General features: G+C 44.2%; 1 protein-coding gene across 1 annotated transcript in view; it reads right to left on the reverse strand.

The window, feature by feature from the left end:
* The window catches only part of NEDD9 (neural precursor cell expressed, developmentally down-regulated 9), a 177,121-nt gene that overhangs the window by 111,301 nt on the left and 42,226 nt on the right, over positions 1–23,594 (reverse strand). The gene's annotated exons all lie outside the window — the stretch shown is intronic.

The raw sequence follows: 23,594 nt of genomic DNA on the forward strand, positions 1-23,594 counted from the left end.
TAGCCAGTCTCCTTCCTGCTTCAAGAAGACAGCAGGAACGGTCTGAAGGGGACTTCCACAGCTTCCCTCCTCCACGTCTGCAGATTCACTTTGCATCCAAACTCATCCCCACCCACTTCTCTTGACAATATTGGAAGTGTCTTCCCCTGTGCCCAAGTGAATTCCTCCACCTGTCCCTGGATGCCATCTCCTGTACTTCTGAGGGACATTGCTCTCCTAAATTCTTCCCACAGAGGTCAAGTTGGCTTGTAGCTCTCCCTTAGGAACTTGGAGTCAGGTGCTTCCCTCAGTAGGCAAATCCTTCTGCTCACATGGCCTTTGCCCAAGCAGGGCACCAGGTAGTGTTATGGGTTGAAACATATTGGAGTCCTAACCCCCAGGACATCAGATTGGATCTTATTTGGACGCAGGGCCATTACAGATGGATTAGTTAAGATGAGGTGGTATCTCAGTGGGATGGGCCTCTTAGCAACCATGTAATTTTATAAAAGGAGAATTTGAACACAGATGTAGGGAAATGGATGAAGAGTAACAGAAAGAAGATGGTCATCTATAAGCCAAGGAGAGAAGGCTGGGACAACTTCTTTCCTCACAACCCTTGCAGGAACCAATCCTTCCTACACCTCAAGCCCAGATTTCCAGTCTCTGGATCTCGGAGAGCGTAAGAGAGTAAGTTTCTGTGGTTTAAGCCACCCAGTCTGTGCTACTTTATCACTGTATCCCTAGGAGACTGCATTGTGATGTTTTGTTCAGTAACTTTATGAACTGCTACCTCGGGCAAGTGAGTTTATACACACTGCCAAGCTTTAGTTTCTTTGTCTATAAAAGGGATACAGGAGCAGGTGCCTCATGAGATCTTTGTGAATATTGAAGAAAAAGAAGCAGAAAACATACTGATCCCAGGGTCCAGCTATATTAGTTTGCTAGGGCTAACACAAGGAAGTACAACAGACCATGTGGCTAAACAACAGACGATTATATCTCACACTCTGGAATTTGGAAGTTCAAGGTCAAAGTTCCAGCAGGTAGGTTTCACTTAAGGTCCCTTCTCTTGGCTGTAGGTGGCTATCATCCTTCTGTGTCCACATGACCCTTCTTGAGCGCATGCTCTCAGCAGGTGAAGGCAGGGGGAGAAGGAGAAAGAGATTTCTGGTGTCTTTGATGAGGACACTAATCCTGTTAGATCAGACCCTCATCCTTATGACCCCATTCAATCACAACGATGTTTTTAGAGGACTTATCTTCACATACAGCTAGCCTGGAGGATAGGGATTCAACCCAAGACTTACAGGGTGAAGGGAAGTTTTGGTCTGCAACATTGGTAGATGCTAAGGGCCCAACACTGTTATTCTGGAAAGTCCTGCGGGAACTCTGCTCTTCCCTCAGCTTTGCTTTAGCTCTCTCCTCCCCTTCATAGCCAAGTTCACCCAAGTTTACACCCCAGGTTCTCTTCCCCTCTTAGGACAGGCTGGTGTTCACCCTCCCTCTCGCCAAGGTGGCTCTCCCTGACATCTTCGAAATCCTTGCTCCTGAATCCAGCAGGTCTCTTCCAAGTCTTCCTTCACTGGGGAACATTTGCCACCATTGAAAACTTCTGCTTTTTCGAATCTGCTCTTTCCTTGGGGTGATCTGTCTGGGTGTTCCTCCTGCCTCTGTCTCTGCCTCCCCTCATGGCGTCGGGGTGGGGTCCCCCCTCAGCCTCCTCTGCTCTGACTGCACACAGGCTTCCTGGACGCCCACTTGCCATACCAACCTCATTTCCCCTGGGAGACCTTTTCAGGAGCCCCCCATCTTACCCTCCACCTGGCCCAGAGACAGGGAATGGGCTCTCAGTGGATGGCCCCACCACCCAGGCGACAGGCTGGGTGTCCTCCCATGCCTTCCACTGCTCATCTTCCCCTTGGGTCTCTCACTGTGTTCCCTCAGTGACACTCCCGTGCTCTTGTCCCGCTCTCTTCCTCTCTGTCCTTACTGCTGTCCTCTTAGTCCAGGCCACCTGCCTTCTCATCTGGATTGCTGAGTTGGCCCTTGACACTTGGGTCCCCTTGTCTCTCTATATTCCCTCTGTGCCTTAGGGAGAAGTAAAGTCTCGGAAACAGAAAATCACAGGAGCTCTTGATGGAAAGATATTTTTTAATTCAAAAAAATTTTAAAAATTTGTTCTAATTAGTTATACATGACAGTAGAATGCATTTATGCATTTTGATAAAGCATACATAATGGAGAAATTATTTCTCATTTTTCTTATTGTACATATTGCAGTATCACATCGGCCATGCAGTCATAGCATCTGCATATCAGAGAAAATATTTAGCCTAAAGTTTTTTAATTGGAAAAATATTGCATGTTAAGAAATTATTGCAAAATGCTGTTATGAAATGCATTAGACATGGTAATGGTATCATGTGTGGGGGGTGATATTTGTGTGTATCTATGTATGTATATGAGTATTTCTGGAGATACTAAACATACACAGGGGAATAACCGAGTGGGCTAGAGAAAGTGAAACAAAACTTTTCATGTACTGATAATTGTTAAAGTCAGTCGATTGATCAATATCCTGTCCACTTTTGGTAATTTCTATAACAAGATGTTTTTTAAAAGTGAATCTCCAAATTCAAGCCAAAGAATAACAACAACAAAACAAAAACAAAAACACTACAATGTGAAAGAAAAAGAAAAGCTTTTCTTGTTAAGACTTAAGATGACTCATAAGACCCTTCATGAACTGGCCTTTGCTTACCTTTCTTCTAAGTGCAGGATGCTCCTAAGCTCAGTTCTTCCTGATGGATGGATGGATGGATGAATGGATAGATGGATGGATGGATGGATAGATGGATGGATGGATGGATGGATGGATGGATGGATAGATGGATGGATGGATGGATGGATGGATGGATGGATGGATGAATGGATAGATGGATGGATGGATGGATAGATGGATGGATGGATGGATGGATGGATGGATGGATGAATGGATAGATGGATGGATGGATGGATGGATGGATGGATGGATGGATGGATGAATGGATAGATGGATGGATGGATGGATAGATGGATGGATGGATGGATGGATGGATGGATGGATAGATGGATGGATGGATGGATGGATGGATGGATGGATGGATGGATGGATGGAGAGACGGATGAATAGATGGCTGAATGGAGAATAGGGAAGTAGTCTCAGAAAGCCTATATTCTCACTCACATTTTGTAAGTAACTTTCCCTGAGACCTGTGATCTCTCACTTCCTCTCTTTGGGTCTCAGTTGCCTCATCTTCAACATGGGGAGCAGACAAGTCATTATTTTGGGGGCAAGTTCCAAGTTCCATGAGGAGTGGAGGCAGAGGGATGGGGGTGGTGGTGAGAGGAGGGCCTCCCAGCTCCCCAACCTCTCCTTTGCCCAAAGCAGCTTCACAGTTTTAATGGTTTTGTATTTTGGAATTCTTGGTAATATTTGTTTTTAAAATGTTTCATTGTTTAAAAAATAAAAGAAAAATTTCAAATCTGGGTTGGGTGATATCTCAGATTCTTTCCAAATGCAATAGACTATGCTTATGAGGAGGTTTTACAAGATAAAACATATGGGTTTGGTGAAAATGTAGCACATACTTTCCTCCAAAAAGCCTGATTTAATAAAATTTATTTCTTTCCAGTAAAGGAAATTTGTCATAGGACTTACTAATGCAATTTAATTTGTAAGCCTTTAAAGACTTATATATAGAACATTCACAAATTAGAAAAGCAGTCTCTTGTTGGACCACATGTTGAGATTTGGGGTTTTGAAGTATGCTCACTGTCCACGTGGGGCTGTGAGACCCTGGAGCCAATTACTGTGGGTGCCCCCTCTTTATTTTCCCCAGGAATAGCTTGGCACCTGGAGTATAGTAAGTGCTCAGTAAATGTTTATTGAAAGAAGACCTAAGGTGAAGTAGACTCTCACTGGGCCTGTGTCAGAATTCTTGGTGATAGGAAAAGAAAAGAGCTTCCTTTCAAAGAAAGGGTGGATAGAGAAGAATTCAGAAATACAGATTAAGAGCTGACAGTACTCTTGGCTTAGGGGTGGGTAAAAATGGCAGGGCTTGTCTGTAGAATTGTTCTCTGTAGGTTAGAATGAGCAGGATTGAGGAAAGTAGTTCTTATGGCCCTCCCAGGCAGGCTGTCTAAATTTCAGGTCTCCTGGCAAGCCACTTCATTCCCCTCACTGAAGCTGGTGGGTTATCAAATCTACTTTTCCCCCTCTCTTCTTGGAGGCCTCTCTAGTCTGGTATCTGATCCTTATATTTAAGGTATTTGATGGGAAGGAACATAGGTAACCACTGAGGTGAACCATGTTCTCCAGCCTTCTAGAATTCCCTTCCAGACACATGCAGCTGGCACCTGTGAGGATATTCACAGTAGGAGCCACCAGACATGCCATCTAGGAGACCCAGGCCCCAGTCCCAGACCTCAGGCAACTCAGCTATTTCTGGCCTCATGTTAAATAAAGGAATCAGACAAAAATACATACTCAATTCTGTTTCTTATTTAGGTTATTCCATTGAAATAGAATTGGGGGGACCCCAGGAGTGACCCACAGACACTTGTGCCTGTGTGGTAAGGTCCTGGAGGAGGCCTTGGAGAACTCCCAACACCTTCAGCTCAAAGCACAAAGTGAGACACCTATCAGCCATGAACGTTGCTTTAGTCAGCTTTTTTGCCATGGTGACCAAAAGACCTGACAAGAGCCACTGGAGGAGAAAAAGTTTATTTGGGGGCTCACAGTTTCAGAGGTCTCAATTTACAGAGGGCTGATTCCATTCCTTGGGGCATAGGATGAGGTGAGGCAGAACATCAGAGCAGAAGAGTGGGTTGGAGGAAGAGAGCTAGGAACATGGCACCCAGGAAGCAGAGAGAGCTCCTCACCATGATAAAATATAAACCCGAAGGCATGCCCTCAGTGACCCACCTCCTCCAGCCACACCCCACCTGCCTACAGTTACCACTCGGTTAATCCCTATCAGGGGATTAATTCACCCATTGGGTTAAGGCTGTCATAACCTAATCATCTCACCTCTAAACCTTGCTTTGCCTCACACATGAGCTTTCAGAGGGACACCGCATGTCCAAACCGTAACAAAATCATCAGTATAGTGCCGCTCTCTGCTAGACTGTCCTAAGGAAATGGAGACTGACCCACGTCAGATTTATGGAGAAAGGTGTCAGAAAGACCCTGATGGGTGCAGACAATGTTCACGTAGGACAGAAGGAGAAGCAGAACGCAGGGCTGAAACTAACTCTGTCCCATGTATGGTTCTGCCTGAGGGCAGTTCTGGGCCCAGGAACAGAGCTAAACACACTTCTCGAGTGCCCTGAAGTAGATGTCTCTTGAACTATAGACTCACTACCTTTTCTTCCTTAGCAATTTCACTTCTCCAGACTGCAGAACCCGACTAAGGTTTTGCTTGTGCATTGATGGTGGAATCCTTCTACCATGTTGGGATTTACTTTGGTGGGTGACTAAGACAGAACGAAGTAATTAAACCCTTCATAAAACAGTCCATCAGCCACCTGCATGCAGAGCAAAGAGTCAGAGTTTGGCTGCTTTTTGGCAAGAAAGGTTGAGTTCTTCGGCTTTCCCGTGGGTCCCTTACAGGCTTCTAGCCAAATTACCTGTGAAAACTTCTTGGTTGTGGTATCATTTTTTCCATTTGTATAAAAACAATAAGTACTGTTGGTCTTGTCAGGCCATGCCAAAGAAGAATTTGTTGAGGATTTAAGACCCTAATTGCACCAGACACACTTGAATTTGGCTGAACAGTCAAATCGGATGGGTTGGCTCAATTTAACCAGTTCAAATGTGGTGTGTAGCTCTTACAGAAAGATTCTTGGAAGGGATTGGCCTTTAAGTGGATTGGCAATCCTCAGGTGTGTTTTCAACATCTACAAAATAAGGCTTTCCTTTGTTTTAAATGGGTAAGACTCAAGGAGAGAGATGAAAAGAGATATTAGTTCATCTATTTGGGCATCCAATGTGTGCCCTGGAGGCATAGCAACAAAATAATTCACGTTTTAACGTTTTCTATGAACAGCAAAATATTCCAACTGACGACCAATAATCTGACCAAGGAAAAAACACATGTTCGTGAATAAATGAAAATCAGAATTTTACATCCTCTAAGTCCTTCTGCACTTGGGTGACATAGGGTAGGTGCGTAGCTCTGATTCTTCCCCTGGCTTTTCAGGAATCTACTGGCAGAGAAAGGAACCGCTTGTGGCACCTTCTACTCCTGTGGAGTTCTTGGATGGTGACTTACAACTGTCTCCTTTGCCCATCTGGTTCTCATTTTTATTTCTTCTTTACAAGGTCTCTGACTCATCTCCACCCAGACCTTTGGGTTTCCTGAAGGCCTTGCTTCTCCAGACGTGTGCCCCACCCAGGTATCTCAACTTGCTGTTGCCCATCGCAGGGAAGGGCAGAGAGAGTGGGACCACAATTCACACAACCAACTGAGCAAGGCACAAAAAGCTTTTTCTTCATCCTCTTTGACTTTAACACCCATAGCTATCAGTCCTGGGGTTTTGCCCTTTCAAGCCCGCTAGGATCTCCCAGGGGCTTCCTCCACCTCTCCACCACTGTTGCCACTGTCTGAGCTCCTTCTCTTTCCTGGACTATCGTAACCAGCTTCACACTGTCTCCTGAAGGCACTGGGGGAAGATCTGGAAGAATTTTCATTGGAAAGTAACTCAATTGTATTCTTTTTGCCAGAAAAATAATACCCAACCCAGTAGAGGAGTCCAAAGATGGCAGGAGGGGTAATGGAGAGAAATCCATTACTAAGCTTTGTTAGTTCAGTGGTTCTCCCTTATCTATGGTTTTAGCTAAAATATGAAATGGAAAAATCCAGAAATAAACAATTCATGAATTTTAAATAACTTTATAACAGTGTGAAAATTTTATTATTAGTTATCATCAATTTACTCTTTCTATTTTATAAACTGAACTTTATCAGAGGATGCATGTGTGTTCAGGAAAAGCATAGTATGTATAGGGTTTGGTACTAGCCATGGTTTCAGGAGTCCACTGGGGGCCTTGGAATATATCCCCCATAGATAAGAGGGGGACCGCTGTAATCCAGATGAGAAACACGAAGGGTTTGGATTAAGCTGGTGACAGAGACAATGAAAGGAAGAGGAGATGGGTATTCAGCAAGTAGAATAGAAAGCATATAGTCACTGAAGAGAAATGGAAGGTGAGGGAGAGGGAACAATTTGGAATGAAAGTCTTCCAGTTAGAATCTCAGGAGACTGGGTGAGGGGCTAGAGTTATTCTGAGAAAGAGCAAATTAAAAAATCAGTCTGGGAAAATGATGACTTTAATGGGACATGTCAAAGTCTAGGTTCACGTGGGGAAAGTCATATGGTGAGAGAATCCAACCAGTTATGTTTACTGATAGTTCCTGAGTAACCAGCAAACCAGCCAAGCTAGGGAAGCCCACTTACACAGCACAGCCAGTCTGAAGGCTAATACAGAGGTGAACCTGGAGGATACAGATCGTGAAGTCACGAGGTTAGAGATTGTGATGCCAAAGCAAGAGTGCTTCTGATGTCAGCTGAACAGAGCCCGTTAAATAAGAGGGAAATGGCAGGACCTGGGGACAACCACGCCTTGGAGGGCACGGGAGAAGAAAAGGCCAGAGGAGTAGGAGGAAATTCAGGGAGGTGTGGTGTTACAGAAAGCAAGAGAGGAAAGAACGGGACAGTTAGGAGACTGGTTTCAGTGGAATGATGGGGACACATGGCAGAGGCCACTGGGGTGAACAGTGAATGAACAGCACAGGACGGAAGAGAAAAGAAGGGAATCAAAAGCAAGGAATGAAGGGAGAAAGGAGGGTGTGTGGAGCTGCAGCCCACGTGTTTTGACAACCGGAGAGCAGGCGGGTCGCTGTCTGTATCTCTGACGACAGTGATGAGTCACCGGCTTATGTAATTAGAATTAGCCTACAGACTTCGCTGTCCTGTAGAAGTGGGGCTTCCTAGTTTGGCTCGTTTGCTGGTAACTCGGGAGCTGTTCCTACATAAGGTCATACTTATAAAACCGAACCCTCAATAAGATTACTCAGAGACTTGGCTGCTTCCTCCCTGACCATTTTGTCCTTAAGTTGAAAAAAGAAACAGCTCACTCTTCTAAAATAACATTATACATCACTTTGAAATATGTCCTGTAGGTCAGCCTTGAAATCTAGTCTTTCTGAATACCCATGAAAGAAAAGCTTTTATATTAAAAAACATAAAAAAGAAAATTCTTTTCTTTAGAATCTCAGGAGGGTGAGATTCTAAAAAAGAAAATTCTTGGTTTCCCCTCAAAAGCTTTGGTGTTTAGAAACCTACCTGCCGAAAGGGAACAACAGCAGAGGTGACAATTCATCCAGTTCACACCTGATTTATCTCTGCTGTGGTGATACGACAACTTCAAGAATCACTGGTGTTCTTTAAAGGAGAGATTTATTGGGCACTTAGACTTTAGTTTCTGCTCTGTTTTTATAATCCGTTTTGTTATCATATTAAAGTGACAAAGATAAACCCACTTATCTGTGGTTGCACAGGCACCATTTGGAATATCTACTCAGCTCAAAAACATTCCAGTGTGCTCTCCTCGCTGAGAGCAGCAGAGCCTGCGTTTCAGTTTGGACAATCGGGTCAAACTCTCTTGTTCCAGGCTCCCCAGACCAGGGGTGGATGCCTGACCCCAAGGTCAGGGCTGACGCTTTTCTCTAGGAACAGGGAACTAAGGCAGAGAGGTACGAGTGTCTCTTCATTCCCTCTCCAAGTGTGAATTGGGCTGTAGTAAGCAGATGTCTCTTACTAGTGTGAAGGCCGAGCAGAAGAGAGAAAAAAAGACTTTCAGTAAAGAAGATTGAAATGGAAGTGGTGATGGGTGACAGGGAAGAGCATTTCATGACTTTCTGGCTCCTGGATGCTGTCCCTTCTAGAAGCAAGACCCTGTGCCTGCTCTGGCACATTGGGATGTGTTCTTGTCCTTATAGTGACCAGCTCAGCTTTGAAACGTTGTAGCAACTCCAGATAGCACCACACTGGGGACTGAGTCAAGGTTCACGTGGACATTGGGGAGACACTCCAGACCCAAACTATAGCAACTTCTTAAGAGGTTTAAAAAATGTTAGAGTGTGTGTTGCCTACTATGAGAGAGAGAGAGAGAGAGAGAGAGAGGGAGGGAGAGGAGGCAGGCGAGGAAGGTGAAGAGGAGGGAGGAGAAGAAGAAGAATGAATCAAGGAAACTGGGAAGGGAGCAAATCAGAAGCTATCACCAAACATGACACCGTCATTGTATCAGAATCTTAGTGGGTTATTAGTAAAGAAACTATTGACACTGCTTTTTTCTGCAGCCACAGGTATTGCTGTGGCCAGGGTGTCCTGACCATCACTCCTTTCCTCACTCCCCGAGAGTTCCTGAAGTGTGAGGAGTCAGGCAGAACTAGGAGCTGGGCTTCTCCAGCTGCATCGACCATGGCCAGCAGTAATCTCCCCCTTGAGGGAGGAGGGGCACCGAAGCCTCTATGGAGCATGACAGACGTGAGACTGGAAATTCCTTCCCTGGGGATAACGCCTCTTATTCCTCATATTCTGCAAAGGACAACAATGTCACCATATCTAAGAGAGAAAACAGGGACTTGAAACTCACACTAAGGTACAAAAACTGCAATTGCTATTTTCCTTGGAATAGATTTCCAAGAAATAGATTCCCCCCTCTCATCACCAAAGACAGAACCTGAAGGGGACAATTTACAAATTACTTGCCCCCCATTAGTGTTGACAGATAAAACACAGGGCACCCAGCAAATTTGAATTTCAGATAAACAACAAGAAATCTGCATATTAAGATACATATTAAATTGTTAAAATGGCCATACTATCACAAGTAATATACAGATTTAATGCAATCCCCATCAAAATACCAATGACATTCTTCAGAGAGCTAGAAACAAAAAACAGTCCTTGTTATGGTTTGGAGGTGAGGTGTCCTCCAAAAGCTCATGATTGAGACAATGCAAGAAGGTTTAGAGGAGAAATGATTGGGTTATGAGAGTCTAAACCCAATCAGTGAATTAATCCCCTGACAGGGATTAACTGAGTGGTAACTGAAGGCAAGAAGGGTGTGGCTGGAGGAGGTGGGCACTAGGGGTGGGTGTGCTGCCATTGGGGCATTTATTTGGTATCTGGTGAATGGAATCTCTCTCTGCTCCTTGGTTGTTTTGTGAGCCACTTCCCTCCCCACAATCTTCCGCCATGATGTTCCGCCTCACCTAGAGCCCCAAGGAATGGAGCCTGCTGCCTCATGGACTGAAACCTCTGAAACTATGGGCACCTATGTAAACTTTTCCTCCTCTCCAATTGTCTGGTTGGGTCTTATAATCATGACAGTGAAAAATCTGACTAAAACAGTCCTAAAATTCATCTGGAAGAATAAAAGACCCAGAATAACCAAAGTAATTTTAAGCCAAAAAAAACCCCCATACAATACCAGAGGTATCACAATACCTGACTTCAAATTCTACTACAGAGCTAGAGTAACACAAACTGCATGGTACTGGCAGAAACATAGATACATAGGCCAATGGAACAGAACAGAAGACAGAGACACACCCACACAGATACAGTCATCTGATCCTCGACAAAGGTGCCAAAAACATACACTGGAGAAAAGACAGCCTTTCTAACAAATGGTGCTGGGAAAACTGGTTATCCATATGTAGAAGAATGAAACTAGACCCTTATCTCACACCCTGCACAAAAGTCGACACAAAATGCTTCAAATACCTAGGCATTAGATCTGAAACGATGCAACTTCTAGAAGAAAATGTAGGGTCAACACTCCACCATGTAGGCAAGGGCAATGAGTTTCTTGATAGACACCTAAAGCTCAGGAAATAATGTCCAGAGTTAATAAATGGTATGACATCAAATTAAAAAGCTTCTGCACAGCAAAGGAAACAATTAGGAATGTGAAGAATGAACCCTCAGATTGGGAGAAAATCTTTGTTAGCTACTCTTCTGATAGAAGATTAATGTCTAGAATACATGAAAAACTCAAAAAACTTCACAAAAATCAAATAACCCAGTTTAATAAATGGGTAAAGGAACTAAACAGATACTACTCAAAAGAAGAAATATAAATGGTCAACAGGTATTTGAAAAAATGTTCAACATAGTTAGCAATTAGGGAAATGCAAATCAAAACGACACTGAGATTTCATCTAACACCAGTCAGAAGGGCAGTCATCAAGAATACAAACAATAATAAGTGCTGGAGAGGATGTGGAGGAAAAGGAACACTTTTACACTGTTTATGGAATTGTAAATTAGTACAACCACTATGGAAATCAGTATTGAGGTTCCTCAAAAGACAAGGCATAGAACCACCATGTGACCCAAATATACCACTCCTCGGTATTTATCCTAAAGAATTAAAGTCAGCATGCTATAGTGATACATGCATATCCATGTTTATAGCAGCACAATTCACAATAGCCAAACCATGCAACCAGCCTACTTGTCTGTCAGTGGATGATGGATAAAGAAAATGTGTTATATATTCTCAATGAAGTTTTATTCAGCCATAAAGAAAAATGAAATTATGTCATTTGAAGGAAAATGGATGGAGCTAGAGACCATTTATGTTAAGTGAAATAGGTCAATTAAGAAATTCAATGGTTGTATGTTTTCTCTCCTACAAAGAGACGCTATAGAGGAAAAGGGAAAATAAGGGGGGACAGGGATCTCTTGAAAATTAGAGGGAGATCAATAGAGGAAAGGGGCCAGAGGGTGGGAGGAGGAGAGGGAGGGCAAGTGCTAGGGAGTGAGTTAGCCATATTATAATGTCACACCGTGTGCGTGTATGAATGTGCGACAACAAACTCCATCATTATGTACGGCTAAAATGCACTGATGAAAATGTGGAAAGAGAAAAAAGTACACACATATTTTGCTAAATCAGGCAACTCCGGCCCCAGGGACTGACCTGCCAGAGTAGGAGGTTTGGCCTCCAAGGTTTATGTCACAAGTGTGCAGACCCATTTGTCCCCATCATTCCCATGGAAGCACGACCACCATGCACCCTTCCCTCCAAAGGTCAGTCCAATGCCCTGGATGGAGGCTCCCAGCATGGAGATCACTATCAACTTATCTGCTGAGTCTGGTCCTAACAATGAACATCATTCAGTCCTAGGCTGCTGCTCCAATCCCAGAGGGAAAACATGAGTGTCCCCTTCTCTACGAGCACAAGATGCCTACTGCCCTGCCCCTGGAAGGACATTTGTTTGACCCTGTGTTTCTGACGTGGAATATGGATATGTGCTGCTCTACCAAACTTCCTCACCCAGTCTTCCCATTCTCTGGACTTGAAAATACACAATAGTGTATCGAGTCAAGAACTCCCCTTCTGCTAACCAGAATGTGGCCCAAGACTGCCCCGTCTAGGTGTCAAGATACATGGCAGCCTGAGAGGGTGGAGAGTGAACTGTTGTGAACTGTGTGCAGTGGGGGAGGGCCTCTGAGAAACATTCCCCCCACCACAGACACCATCTTTCTGGTTATAAAGTAGCTAGCACAGGTGACGGCCACGACCTTGGTCAGAGCATGAGAGCAAGGCTGACTCCAGAGATAAGTCAGTCCTAAATCCACCCGACATCAATTTAAGACTCAGATCATATGCATGAATATTGCTCAGGCTTCCCCTTTGGTGCCTTGGAAGGATGCTCTTGGGATACATGAGCCTACAGTGTGCAGCTGGCTCTGTGGTGGCAACACACCCAACAACCAGCGGCGTAGCGACAGAGAGCAGGGTTCCCAGCGCCCCACCTCCCAGGGACAGAGGAGATGTGCCACCATCTGTGGCACCGTCCTGTCTGAACGTCCTCTGTTTACAGCTCTGAGTGGGGCAAGAGCCTCCCTTTCATCTGAATGGTCAGGTTAGAGACCCAGTCATGGAAGGTCTGGAAGAGATGAAATCACGGAAGAACAATTAAGGACAACAGCTGCGCTAGAATCTGGGCCACAGGAGTTGGCTCTTCCTGAAGCTGTGGCTCCCTAAATAAAAGACAGAGTCACCAGCAGCAATGGCTTGAGCAGGGAGGAAAGACGAAATCATGAGTCAGAGGCACTGAATTCCCTGCAGACGGTGCTGGTGAAAACCTGGGTGTGTTACATTACAGAGCCCTCGTTACCAGTGCCAGGGCCAGCGAGGTTTGTAGGGCAGACCGACAATGGCTTGCTCACAGATGGCAGACACAATGGGCAGCGCTTGGGGTTTCTCTGCGGGTTTTCTTTTACATCTCTCCAGGGAACAGGGAGAAACTCAGGTCTGAAAGTCAAACCCGTTTCAGCCCTTCTCTTCCCTTCAGCTAGATCTGACCCTTAGGAGGGTCTCTGGATTATTGGCTGAATTCTAATGGGAACGGAATCCTCCAAATATCATCGTCATATCCTGAGAATAGTTTCAGTGGAAAGCACTTCTATCCGGGGTGTCTTATACCCCTTGACGTGTCATGCTATTTCAAAGCTAAGGTGACCGGGTATCTAATTTCAGAGTTTTAAAAACTTAGCCTGAGAAGAAAAGATTCCACGAAAAATCTCTAGGGAAGGCCAAGGATTTTTGAAAGTTTCTGTGGACAAACAAATGTACCGTCTCAGGGCTACTTGCCATAACTGAACCAAGCTGATAAAAGTGTTCAGTGAATTACTGTCAGGCAGGCTGGTGATGGCCTGGGTCCTGGCACCCATGCCCTGAGCTGGGGGAACCTGCCAACTGTCCAAATGCTCCTGCTTCTGTGCAGTGGAGGTCAAGGTGCATCTAACTAGGAGTGAATTTTTGGATACCATATTGTCATTGTCAAACACATAGCTGAGGCTTCTTCTCTTAATTCCATGCCCAGAATTCCCTCCATCTCCCAACCCGCCTCCCCTGAACTCTTTCCTCTTCTTTTTGCAATAACTCACTGGGGACCACAGCCTAAGGATGAAGTTCAGGGTGTTCCTAGTAACAACCACAGGCCACCAGAATCAGAATCGCCAGATGTGCTTATTTGAAACCCTTTTTCTTGGGAGCTGCCCTAGACCTGCTACCCTGCCTCTAGACTGAGGCTTGGGGACCTGCACTGCGCACAAACACCCCTGGTGAGTCCCACACACACTCCTTTCAAGAAGCCTTGGTAGAAGTGAGGGGGTCTTAGATGAGCAGCCAAAAAACTGTTTCTACCTGGGTGGTCTTGGGCAAGTTCCTGATTAACATCCAGTCTCATTTTCCCATCTGTAAAAATGGATGTTCTGTTTTATAGAATTTTTTTTTCTCTTTGAGGATTTAATCAGACAAGACATATAACACAGTGGCAGACACTGAACTACTGCTAAATATCCGTACACAGTACCCCAGGGAGTCAGAGAAGGGATGGTGTACTTATGTAGGCCTCGAGATACATATACTGTGCTGTAATTTCAAAGGTTGACATAATTCTCTTTGGGTGGACAGAAAGCTTGGAGACCTACCACCAGTGGCTTTACTGCCCATGGAGGACTTACATGTTCAGGAATCAGGGCTGCAGGACTCTGAGGAAGACCAGGCCATAAAGAGACCTTTCAGAAAAGCAGACACTGGCTAGTATAATAGGTAAACAATAAATCCATCTAAAATCACATGGCAAAAGTGGGATCCCAGATATCTTGTTAGAGGGGACACACGCTTCTGTCATTGGTTCTTACCTAGGGTGACTAGGTCCCCCAGGGAACATTTGGCAATGTCTGGAGACACTGGATGATCACACAGTGGGCTGAAGGGGTTGCTACTGGTATATAGTAAGCAGAGGCCACAGATGCTACCAAGTGTCCTATAGGGCATAGGACAGTCTCTCACAACACAGAATTATCTGGCCCCAAATGTCAACGGTGCCTCAGATGAGGTAACTTGTTTCCAGGTGGCTAAGCACCTCTCCAGGAGGCTCCTGCTGTTATGTTGCTGTCCTATGGGGTTGACACTGAGGAGCTGTGTGTGTGCCATGCAATGTACCTCGAAGCTCACAAGGATGCTGCAGAGAGCCAGCGTTCATTGTGGTACCAAATGCAAATGGCTATTGGTTTTTGATAACTATTTGCCATAGTTATATGTTATATAGGCTGGGAATCTCCATTTCAAAAATCCAAAATCCAAAAATGCTTCAAGATCCAAAATCTTTTCAGTGCCAACCTGATGCCACAAGTGGAAAATTTGACACCATGAATCTCTGTTTCATGCACAAAATTATTGAAAACTATCACATAAAATTATCTTCAGGTTCTGGGTATAAGGTATATATGAAACACAGATGAGTTTCCTGTTTACACTTGGGTTTCATCCCCAAGTTATCATACGGAACTCTTCCAGAATTTGAAATTAAAAATCTGAAACACTTGGTTTTAAGCATTTTGCATAAGGGATACTCAACCCATATCCCTTTCTGTGATCCTCGTCTTCATTTCATGGTTCCTCCTGATACTTCCAGTTTAGAGTCTTGGTTAACCAGTTGCCTGGTTCTTCCTCTTTCTATTTTGATCTCCTCGTCTCCCTACTCACCCGCTTTCCCAGTAGGGCTAGCACTTTGGGGCTGTACCTCTGCTAATAAATCTCACTGGTTGCCCTGGAGCTCAGCTCTCCTGTGTGACAGTCTGGCTCTCAGCGTTCTTCCTCAGTGCACCTTCCACATACCCTGGGATCTCTGGCATTTTCTTGTCTGCTGCCATCCCATGTACAAGGCCAGCTTCTTGGCGTGTCACTTATGTGGTCACCTAGGACCACATGCTCAAGGGCCCCGGGATGGGGTCAATGCTCTGCTACTACCAGGTTAAATTTCTTATAATTTTCGGTTTGAACTTGAATTTGGTAAGTGAATTCTGATGGACCCAATCACACATGTGCAAGAACAGAAGACACGTGAACAATTTTCATGTCCATCCATTCCTGCTGTTCCATTTGCATGGAGTGATTGTCATGAGCACAGAATTCTGGCATGTCCTTGACATGTGGGAGTTCAAGGAAATTCAGAATGAATAAAAAATAAGAGTGTTTTGTCTACAGTGGAGTAAGCTGGGGAGGGGAAGGGATGCCCACAGCCTCAGGAGGCCTCCCTTTCCACTGGGGAATGAAAACTTGCTTCAAACATAAAGAAGATGGTGGCATTCTGAGAAACACAAATGACTGAGGAACTCTGTCTTGTTCTTTCTTACTCATGACTTTGGCCTGAAAAATGAAGACACAGCAGGGAACTGTGGTTCCTTTCCTTAGAATTTTTCCCCACTCATCAGTCAGCCCGTGGTATGGAACGTTGGTAGAATGTGCATGTGTCAGGAAGCAAAATCAAAGCAGGCAGATTAGGTTTTGTGTAGTGTTTCCACTGTGGCAGGAGTGAGCTATGCAAATTTTGGCCATTTAGCACATGGGTTCAGTATTCTTTGCATTTAAAGCTGATTACTGCACAATATGTAGATGAAAGGTGAGTTTCATGGTGATACTTAAAATTTTTAATTTTCCTTTAGAATGTCATGAAATAGCAAATAACAATAATTTTTTAAACCATATGACAGGTCAAGAGACTATGGAAGAAAAGGAGAAGATTTCATTTTAGAGCCTCTTGAGGCACATTTTTCCTTCTTTTATGAAAAAAAAAATGACATCCACATTTTATTTTGCCCTGGCCCTGGCTGCGTGTCAACCACTGTTGACATAGAGAGAAACTGTGTATCTTGTTGGCACCTGGTTCTTGGTTAGATGAGGCCACTTGCCTAGGTGCTCAGAGAATAGGTGTGCCAAGGAGCTGATGCTGCCCGGGAGCTGGGCTGCACTAAAGACTAAGGGACTTGGAGGTCCAATACTGCAGCTCCTGTCTTACTCACCAGGACAGCCCTGAAATGTGGCCGACATGGACTCCACACTCCCTCATGGGGTCAGCTCCAAGTCACCTTCCATGCAACGATGTTTGCAAGGCCTTCTTTTCTTTTCTCACCTCCCTCATCCCAACTCCCCACTCCTGGACCTATTTCCTAAACAACCACTTTCACTCAACCTAAAGTCCAATGTCTATGTGTCCAGAGATTTGTGGAGGTGTTCAAGTGGTGCTGTGGACAAGCTCACCTGTCCTTTCCAGTTCTGTGACCCCTCTATGTCCAGGTCATTGTTTTTATGAAGAGTCAACCTCAATGAGATCAAAAATCAATGAAAGAACAGTCCCAAAGGAGTCATCTATGCAAGTTGAATTTCAAGACTTAGGGATGAAACTTTTGATAGAAAAATCTTGCCAGGACGATCAGAGGGAATTTGGAGAGCAGTGTGAAGAGCTGGTTCATTATGGGCAATATTCTTGGCAGATCTTGGCCAGTCCTCAAACGAGCAAATGGCCAGTGTCTTGGACCTCAGGAAAGTGGACTTAATTTACTTAAGAGGCCCCCTGATACCAGTGTCCCCAGCTCTACTTGTTTTTATAGAGGAAGTGAAAATTAAACTAACAAACAACAAACATTGTTTTACCATTTAAAGTTAGTCATAATTTGTTCTGCAAGAACCAGAGTTATGGTTTAGATGTGAGGTGTCCCCAAGAGCTCATGTGTGAGAAAATGCAAGAAGGTTTAGAGGAGAAATGATTGGGTTATAAGAGCCTTAACCCAGTCAGTGAACTAATCCCCTGATGGGGATTAACTGAGTGATAACTGAAGGTCGGTAGGGTGTAGCTGGAGGAGGTAGGCATTGGGGGTGTGCCTTTGGGGTATATATTCTGGATCTGGCAAGTAGAGATCTCTCTCTCACTCTTCTACCTGATCATCATGTGAGCTGCTTCCCTCCATCACAATCTTCTGCCATGATGTTCTGCTTCACCTTGAGCCCTGAGGAATGGAGCCTGCTGTCTATGGATCAAGACCTCTGAAACCGTGAGCCCCCAAATAAACTTTTCCTCCTCTATAACTGTTCTTGTCAGGTCTTTTAGTCACAGCAGGGGGAAAATCTGACTAAAACAACCAGGCTGGGATGAAAACCAGGTCATATCATCTTTTCCACGCATCCAGGTAGTTGGTTACTCAACCTGAGTAATCTCGGAATGCCTTTCACCTTCTCTACCTGGAAAGTTTTTATTCACTCTTCAAAACTCAGCATAAACACTAATTGCTAAGAACAGTCCATACCATCTCTCCAAGGATAGTCTCTCTTTCCTATGCTGCATAAAATTCCTGTATAAATATTTGTCTGTGTCTTTGCTACTTTCCTTAGTCTGTAAGATCCTGAAGTAAAAATTTTTGTCTTTTCACTTTTGAAGCCCACTGCCTTGTGCAATACTGATCTCAAAGTATTTGATTAAATAATAACAATGGCTGTTGGTATGAGCCAGACACAGTATTGGACACTTCATATGTGTTATTTGACTTTCCTTTTCACCACAACACAGTGGTATCTGCAAAGTGAGCACCAGTATCTTCATTTTATAATTGGAGCAACTGAGACTAAGGAAGGTTCAGTAACTTGCCCAAGACCTCACATCCTCCCTGCCAGTAGAACGGACTCAAAGCCAGGTTTGCTGGCGCCAGAATCTGTGTTGTTAACTTACTGATGTCGGTGAATTGATGCTTCCAAGGCTGTCAGGAAGAGTGCTCATTAGACAGACTCATCTGTACAACACCTTTTAATTAAGCAGCATCGCAAAGTTCCTTTTGTTAAAAAGAACTTATTTTTATCTCCCAATTCTACATGGAACCAATTTTCTTCTTAACAAGTTTCTCTCATGTCCATCGGACTTTATTATCAGGTCTTGTGACACACGTATTAGCTCTGGTGCAAGTTAAAAATAATACAGGGACCATGCACAGCTGCAGAGCTAGGCCCACACCCGCCCCCTGCCCTGCCCTAGACTCCTGATTACAGTTTGCACTGGACTCCACCAAAGTTATATTGCATGTTTTTGGCATGTAAGAAATCCTCTAGAGCAGTACTGGTATACCAAAGACACTAAGATGTTCTGCCTCATGGGACAGAAAAGGAAAACTGTTTTCACTTTGTTATGGGAAACTCTTTCTTATGCAGAGCTTTCATTGTTCACAGAGGATTTCACAGTATTATCTAAGTCTATGAACCCCATACTGAGTCATCTGGATATATGGGAGGGACTTTCATAGCCCAAATGGGTGCTATTTTAAGTTATTTTTTTCTTTTCAATTCAGTGTGGATTCATTCTTTAAAAATCAGAATTTGCCATCTTCCCTGCCCCCTACCCATCCTGGTCTTTGTCACAGAACACAGGAACATGTGGGTGGCTGTCTAAGGCACGATGGAGGCTGTGGGCTTGCTTGGTGACCCGCTGATCCTACCCCTCTGCTCTCTTCCTTCCTCCTCTTCTTGAGAACAAAAGGCCCATAGTTCAGGCAGTCTGGATTTGGAGTTGTCATTTACAGTCACCAAAACTTTGAGGATGACTAAATTGCCAAAGCATAAGAGATGAAATCAGATAGGAGGAACCGTTTTGAGAACCACAAAAGAGGGGGGTGGGCAGAGTTGTGTAATGGCAAAAGTGACGAATTGGCAGTTAGGAGACTTGGGTTTTAGATAGCATGACATAAAAGTCCTTGTCCAACATGGAACTCCTTTGAGAGTGATAAAAATTGCTATTGATAATTATGCTGGGATGACAGGTACCCCCTGGGACTGTCCTGGTCTTGTCACCATGGGTCTAGGACACTCACTAACCTTTAGCAAGTCACCTAATGCATCTGGGTCTCAACCTCTTTATTTTATTTTTTTTTCATTTTATTTATTTTTTATTTTTATTTTTTATATTGAAATTTTAAATTTGTTCTGATTAGTTATACATGATATGGATTGCATTTATGCATTTTGATAAATCATACATAAATGGAGTATAATTTCTCATTTTTCAGATTGTACATATTGTAGGATCACGTCAGTTGTGCAGTCGTATATGTACATGAGCTGATCTCAACCCCTTTTGAAGAGAGGAACAACTGGAAGTTTCTCCAGGTTCACCATCCAGGACCTCATTGAGTTTCTCCCTATAGTCTCCATGTTTTCAAAATGATCATTTCAAGTAATACTGAGTCACATATCATGAGAAGATCTGTCAATCAATCTTTTGCCAACCTGAAATAATGCAGTTTTAGGCAAAAGAAAAACAGGAAATATTTTTTGACATTTTAATATAACTATGATTTTTAATTAAAGGAAACCTAAGAGTTCTGGTATCATTTTTGAAAATGGCAAGAGCTTTTGGGACCCATTCAATATCAATAGACCTCTAAGTATGGGGGTTGAAAAGCACCTGACTGGATGCCCCAACAATCCCATGTGCTTCTGACCTTCTCTTATCATCTGACAACTCTGGAGCCTCTCTCTATGACCTATGGACAGAGAGAGGAGGTGGACTGTGCAACAGGGCATCTGGGAGTTGGAATCTGTTGGCATTAATGTGGGTCTGGAAGGGACTCATATAAGGATGTTAGTTGGGGATTGAAGCCTTCATCTGAGGGCCCTGCAGAGAGGTCCTACAGGGATAGAAGAGGGCTAATCTCCTTCCCTCAGAAGGCTTCTTGCTCCACACTGGGAGAATCCATAGGGTACATTCCCAACATTAGGAAATAAAATAACTGGACAGTTGGTCATTCCTGCCTCACCTCTTCCATGCATGATCTCAGTCTTAGGGAAGGAAAGGGGAGTCAGTACCCTCCCATTCAGATTCATCTGCAGAATCACATAGAAAAATAAATAAAGGACAGGCCTGCTGCCTAAATGTCTCATGGGAGTACTGACATTTCATTTCTAAGGCAATAATCTTGTGATGTGCTACCCACCCAGTGGGAAATGTGTGTGTTGGTGCGTGATGGTTGTGACAATGACTGGACATAGACACCTTTATCACCCTCTTCCTGGGATCTGGGGATGCTAAGTGCCCTGCCATGTGCTGGAGACCCTCCCAAAAGATGAATCATCCCTTCCAATATGTCAAGAGCACCTCCACTGAATCCAAGGATTGCTTTTTAATTCTTAGATATACAGAACTACTTGCATCCTCTAAGATGGTTCTGGTCACACTGGACAACTTCTTACGGTGCCAGATCAATGGCAGAACTTTCCAATGGAGCATGTTGATTCTAACAGCTCTTAGATAAGAGGAAAGAGTAGGAGTCATCTTAGAAGGGACCAGGAAATCATTCCCACCACAAGCTAAAGTACATGAAGTATTTTGTCGGTGGCTTCTCTTGCCTCTCAATGTTGACAGAATCGCTGAATCATTGTCTTTTTGTGCTTATGAGATAATTGGCATTGTCCCTCAAAGCAGAAGAACAACTTGAGCTAAATTCAGGCACCAAGCCACAGGGTGGGCCCTCCTCTCTGCTTTGCCTTCCATGGTAAACTTAAACGTATCCTGAGTTCAGTTCCATTCACTTTCAGCTACAAGTGTGTGGCGAATAAACTTTTCACCAGTCTTCCTCTGGAATGGATGACTGAGCTCTGCTGTGAGTTAGTGGTCCCAGCGGGGAGCAGGCCAGGGGCTCCTTCTCCACAGATGCCTCCTAAAAAGAAAGAGGTCACCGACAACTCACAAAGGAAGCTGTGACCATAAATATTTCAGAATTGGGTTTCCTTAAGATCTTAAATAATGAGAAACATTTGCTTGTTTAAGACTCTCAAGGCCTCCATCCTTGGTATTCGGCCCTCGGTGCCTTGTTTTGGAATTCCGTGGCAGGGAAGGAACATGACATCATGTGAAGGAGGGAGGCAGAGCACAGGAAGTCTGGTCTGGGTCAGAGGGAAGTGCTAAGCTCTGAAGAGGGCCCTAGGACGGATACCCGCATGTGGCCCAGCAATGCCAAAGACCCGCGCAAGGGCAAATGTCTTTATGACTGTAGTCCTGGGAAGAGAGACCCCCGACCCCCAGTCTGGTATTTGAATTTATAGTCAAGAAGCTGCTGATGGAGCGGTAATGGCCATTTAGTGTGTGAATGGCCTCTTTGGGAACTGGGAGCTTAGCACACCAGGCTAGAAATCGCAGAGAGAAGCCCAGGACCAGCCCCCTTCGCCTTTGCTGGAATAAGTTAACACGCCCCACAATCTGTCCCTTGGGCATTTTCTCTGCATTGCTTTGGATTTACAACCTTCCCAGCAGTTCTTTATAGCTTTGACGCACATGACAATTTGGCATCAAGGGATTCCCATAGTCAGGGGAAGAATATCTTTCCTGGCTATAAACACCACCTAAAATTCTTCTCATCTGTTCTAAGAGCACTTATACTGTGTCTAACCTGCCCCCTGCATTGTCCCCACCCTCTGAGAGTTTACAAGTCTCTGAACTCATTTTGCTTATAAGCTTGTCTACAAATGTCCTCTCTGACCTCCAAAGTTTCTGTGATCTTTAGTGCAGAGATTCTAAATTGGGGTCACTTTATCTCCTAGAGGACACTTGGCAATGTCTGGAGACATTTCTGATGGCCACAACTGGGTGGGTGGGGAATCTCATTACTGGTATGTAGGGGATTGAGCCAGGTATGCTTCCTAGTACCTTCCAATGACAGGACAGCATCCCAAAACAGCAAAGAAAGATCTAGTTCAAAAATGCCAATAATGCCAAAGTTGAGAAACACCTCCCTAGGGCAAGGGGTAGGCCTGGCTTCTGCACAGGTCAAGAAGGTAACTGTGTAGATGTGCTCTCTCCACTGGAATGTTCCGTGATGTGCTCCATACTGGTGCTGTCCAATATGGTCACCACTGGACACATGGTAACTTAGCCCTTCAAAGTGACCAGTGTGACTAAAGAACTGAGTGTTAAATTTTATGTGATTTTAAGTAATTAAGTTTTAATTGTGTCATGTAACCAGTAGCTACCATATTGGACAGTGCAAGTCCATATAATGGGAGCCTAGGAGCACTGAGCAGCTCGCCCCTGGTCAGCTGTCTCTTCTGTTGGTTTATAACTGAAATTCAACAGTAGACACCATTTTTTTAGCTAAAATTTTTATTCATATCAATATGACATATCCCTGGGAGAGAGATAACCTCTGAATTATAAAGAGTTGCTGCTACTCTAATATGACTAATGAACCAGGAAGATATTTTGATAGGAGCAGAGAGCACTGGAGGCCTGGAGATGAAAGAGGGAATAAAATGATCAGGGGCCAGACTTCGGGGGGTTATCTAGAATAAACCGGAGGAGGTGGAGACATGGTCTGGAGATAGCAAAGGCAAGCTGGGCTTACTTTAATCATGCAAAGTCTGGTGAGAACAGAAGCCAAATACCCAGCATTCCCATTCAGACACAGGTCTATGCAAACCAGAGCCAAAGAGAGGAGAAAAGGCAAGGTGTAGTGCAGAGGAGAGTCTGTTTCCTAGCTCCTCTCTACCTGCCTACGGCTCTCAGGCCAAGTCCTTACACACTGAAATATAATGACTTCCCCTCCCACATATAAGCACAAATAGAAGCAATACTAAACCACGAAACACAATGTGTGTTTTTGCATTCGTTGATTATAAAATGCTGGATAAATCCACCAAAGCCTTATTCTGATTTTCTTTCCCCAGT

Source organism: Sciurus vulgaris (assembly GCF_902686455.1).
Source record: "Sciurus vulgaris genome assembly, chromosome: 7".
NCBI classification, from domain to species: domain Eukaryota; kingdom Metazoa; phylum Chordata; class Mammalia; order Rodentia; family Sciuridae; genus Sciurus; species Sciurus vulgaris.